Raw genomic sequence first — 4,796 nt, 5'->3', positions numbered from 1 at the left:
GAGGAAGCATGTGACAAATGCTCTCTTGCAGAATATTTTCTTCTTCTTTTTATTGTATTAAGAATTTCTGACAGGATATTTACCCTTGTAGCCAAATTTTATATGTATAATGCAGTATTGTTAACATTGTTAACAATTGTTAACACAATGTTGTATAGCAGGTCTCTAGAATTGACTCATAGCTGAAACTTTGTGCTTGTTGAATAGCAACTCTCCACCTCTTTCCTCTCAGGCCCTGGCAACCACTGTTTTACTCTCTGCTTCCATGAATTTGTTTTATTTTAGATACCTAATATAAGAGAAATTGTATGGCATTTGTCCTTCTGTAGCAAGCTTATTTCATCCAGCATAATATCCTCCGAGTTCAACCACATTTTTCATATTGCAAGATTTTCTTATGACTGAATAATATTCTATTGTATGTATATATCATATTTTCTTTAACCACTCATCTGTTCAGGGGGTTTTACATTGTTTCTACATTACAGTTATTGTGAATAATTCTGCAATAAACTTAAGCATGCAATTATTTCTTCAAGATCAGATTTCAGTTCTTTTGGGTATATACCCAGAAGTGAGGTTGCTGGATCATAGGATAGTTGTATTTTTTAAAACTTAAGGAATTTTCATAATGTTTTTCACAGTAGCTACATTGAAACTTTCACACTATACAACACCAGTAAGCACAAAATCCACATTTATTTGTAAAAATATATATATTAGTCTAAAATTTATTTGGGGAAAGGTATTATCTAGTTATCATGAGCACTTATTATAAGAACACTATGGATATGAAAACAGTGTACCTGGGTCAGGGGTCATTTCCAGAGGAAAGTGATCACCTGTGAATAAGTAGAGAAGCTATTTCAAAACAAGAATTAGTCTTCAGAAATAAGATAAATGTAACCATCAGTCTCCTGCCTAACAGATCAGAAGGGCTAAAGAGCTAGATATTCAGATGAAGTTTGGTAGGTAGGGGGGTAGCTTTATTGTCTTCCCTCTTCTGTATCCAACTGCCTTGGGAACATTTTAAAACAAAAAGGAAAAATCTAAAGGTAACCAATACTCTTCTTTATCATGGCTCCTTCACCTTCTTATATACAGAGCATGACAAACTAAATAAACTTTAAATATCACTCAACTAATATGACTTGGTGCCATATAATTGTTCATCTGAACAACCGAAATAAATGAGCAAAAATATTTTTAAAAACCAAATAATTGCCCTGGCCGGTTTTGGTTCAGCGGTTAGAGTGTCGGCCTGCGGTCCTGAGAGACCCGGGTTCGGTTCCGCTAAGGGCGCGTACCTCGGTTGCAGTTTGTCCCCGGCCCTGGTCGGTTGTGCGGGTGGCAGCCACTCGATGTGTCCCTTTCATGTCGATGTTTCTCTCTCTCTCTCTGTTTCTCTCTCTCCCTCCCGCTCTACCTGAACAAAAATGGAAAAATGTCCTCGGGTGAGGATAAAAATAATAAAAAAAAATAAAAAAAATAAAACCAAATAATTTATATTTAGTGTTAACCTTTTAAACTCCCTGGAAACATATAGCTCTCAATGTTAAACCAAACTTTGGATTTTTAGTAGTAATTAGTACTATCGTTCAACAAATGAAGATCCCTCTACAAATTTCAATTCTTTGGCCATTTTCTAATTGCTAGAAATGCTTGAGGTTTAAGTTTGCCAGATTGAAATACAGGATATTCAATTAATTTGAATTTCAGTGCCTCCTGGAAGTAGTTATCTTATGCATTTGGGACATACACTAAAACAACAACAACAAAAAACATTCATTGTTTATTTGGCATTCAAATTTAGCTAGGTGTTCTATATTCTTATTTGTTAAATCTGGCACACCTGTTGAGGTTACTAGCATGCATCACCAAGTAATAAATACAAAATTTGCAAATGTAACATGAGAAAGACAGTCCAGGGCCATGAACGGGAATCGGCCCTAATTGCATTTTGGCAAAACTGAAGCTCAGCCCAAATTAATCATAAGTGGAAAAGTAAAACTTGCTGGGAAGATAATGGATATACAGCAACCAGTCCAGAGATCGTCAACCACAATGTTTGTCAAGATTAATTAGGATTAATGAAGATAGCTACAGTCTTCATTTGCCATTAAATCTCCATCATAAAGAGGTAAATAGCAGCAAAATTAAGAAGTAGGTGTAGTTATACTACATCAGTTGAAATAAAAACAAATGGATATTTCTGTTTTAACATGTCAGATGTAGAATACCACACCTTAATGATCATAGCAATTGGAGAGTTTTTCAGTGGGGATTTTAGGAAATGCATTTATTGGATTGGTAAACTGCATGGACTGGATCAAGAATAAGAGATTGCTCCCATTGATTTAATCCTCACATGTTTGGCCATATCCAGGATTTTTCTATTGTGTATAATACTTTTAGATTGTTTTGTATTGATCCCTGCATCCAGATGTCTATGCCACTGGTAAACAAATGAGAATCATTGACTTCTTCTGGACATTAACCAACCATGTAAGTGTCTGGTTTGCCACCTGCCTCAGCATTTTCTATTCCTCAAGATAGCTAATTTCTTCCATCCTCTTTTCCTCTGGATGAAGTGGAGAATTGACAGAGTGATTCCTGGGATCCTGCTGGTGTGCTTGGCATTCTCCGTGTTTATTAGCCTTCCTGTCACTGAGAATTTGAATGATGATTTCAGGCTTTGTGTCAAGTTCAAGCAGAAAACAAACTTAACTTTGAGATGCAGAGAAAATAAAGCTCAATATGCTTCCATCAAGGTGTTGACGCTGAACGCGTTGGCGCTGTTCCCCTTTTCTGTGTCCCTGATTTCATTTCTCCTCCTGATCCTCTCCCTTTGGAGACACATCAAGCAGATGCAGCTCATTGCTACAGGGGCCAGAGACCCCAGCACAGATGCCCACATGGGAGCCATGAAAGCTGTCATCTCCTTCCTCCTACTTTTCATTGCCTACTATTTGTCCTTTCTTGTAGCCACCCTCCAGTTACTTCATGCCAGAGACAGAACTAGCTGTGATAATTGGTGAGTTGATAGCTCTAATCTATCCCTCAAGCCATTCATTTATATTAATTCTGGGGAACAATAAACTAAGACAAGCATCTCTAAGGGTGCTACTTAAAGTAACACATGCACTAAAAAAAATGAAATGTCTAACACCGTAAACAGATCTGAAGACAAACTATCATTTTCTATGACAAAGGAAGACAAAATATATATTATCTTCAGTTCTTACATTAATGTTGGTTTCATATAGTTTATTACATTAAAATGTATTTAGTATATTTATAACATAGGAATCTTATGTAGAGCTTATTTTGCCTCTTTATCTCTCTTTCCCTTTTTGTCTCTCTTCTCTCTGTCTTTCCCATGAGAGTGTTTTGTTAAACATGTTTTAAAACAAACTGTGAGAGAAGAGAGTATTTTCATAGTTAGTTCTAAATCATTTCTCTAGATGCAAAATGTATAGCTAATTCGGAACATCTGTTATAGCATCTTGCTCTTATTTGCATCCCTATGAAAAGCAGCTGGCTCATCGTCATGGTCCTGGCTAGATTGTTCTTCTCAGATCGTTCAACTAAGCTCCACCTTTGCAAAAGATAGAGTTACAGTTCTTAATAAATGCTATGTAATTCTATGAATGTAGCAGAAATCTATACTGACTGTAATCACAAAACAAATTGTGATTTAAATAAATATTGTAACAGCAAATTCAAAATTATTTTAGGATCATAGATCAGTAAAACAAAGATACTTTATACGTGTGAGAGGACAGTTTATATAAAAAGTTTCTGTAAAATAGGATGGCTAAACAAGAAGCCTTACTGAAGGATATTTCTTACAAAAAAGACATGTGTAAATTGCTTTTACCAAACTAGGACTGCACCAGGCATTGGTTGTCATGACACCCTGATAAGAAGAGACCTTCCATCAGAAACTTACGTTTTGAGATGTTAAAATGTCAAAACTGTCAAAGAAGACATTGATTCAATACAGATCATCATCTCTATACACCAGGAGGATATTATTCGGTTTATACATAAGTCATTCATGAGATATCTTTTTCGGAAATTCTATCAATAGCACATCATTTATGTTGTGGCAAAGATATTTGAATTATTAACCAGCTGAGAGGAGCCATGGACTTTCTGTGCAGACGACAAAATGTTTATAAATATTCTGATCAATAACTTGGTAAAATAAAAATTACTTTTACACTTCATATGTTAAATTTCATATGTTAATGTTCTCCTCTGAATCTGACAGTGCAGAAGATACACATTAAGCTGATAGTTTTGCATAGATTTACTAAGTGCTTATAAGTTAAAAAAAAAAACAATAACAAATTATGCTCATAAGCTAAAACTTACATTCTTTTTAATAGTGTCTTAAAGAATACCTGTCCCTGCCCCCAGCTAAGCAGAGGCCAGATTATGTAGATTTATTAGGTATGGGAACAAAAGAACCATAAGGGCTAAAGGGATCTTAAAAGTTCCATGTTTAATGTCTTCACATTGTGGATTCTAGGAACTTGATCATCTACATACATTACAAACATAGCACCTCAACATTCAATTCTCTGTAGACTGCAGTCAGGCGAAGGCCACCGAGGTAGAAACAGAAGCCGTATTAGGGACCTCTTACTGTACATAATTCTGATGGGCAAATCAGTATAAAAGTGATGTAGCCAAGTTAAGTGGTTTATCTTCTGAGATTCTATCAATTCTGAGAAATTATCAAAAATGATAATCTCTCAAGGCTGAAAGAAGTATTTGTACTGTTTCTT

At 35.4% G+C, this 4,796-nt stretch overlaps 2 pseudogenes; both read left to right on the top strand.

Moving 5' to 3' along the window:
- Positions 1-2,222: 2,222 nt before the first annotated feature.
- LOC118623339 lies at positions 2,223-3,174 on the top strand (annotated as a pseudogene).
- A 1,000-nt stretch (positions 3,175-4,174) lies between these two features.
- The window catches only part of LOC118623338, a 2,100-nt pseudogene continuing 1,478 nt past the window's right edge, over positions 4,175-4,796 (top strand).

The sequence above is a fragment of the Molossus molossus genome, unplaced genomic scaffold, assembly GCF_014108415.1.
Source record: "Molossus molossus isolate mMolMol1 unplaced genomic scaffold, mMolMol1.p scaffold_m16_p_10, whole genome shotgun sequence".
Classification (NCBI taxonomy): Eukaryota; Metazoa; Chordata; class Mammalia; order Chiroptera; family Molossidae; genus Molossus; species Molossus molossus.
The sequence above is the reverse complement of the archived record's forward strand: the minus strand, read 5'-3'. Positions and strand labels throughout refer to the sequence as shown.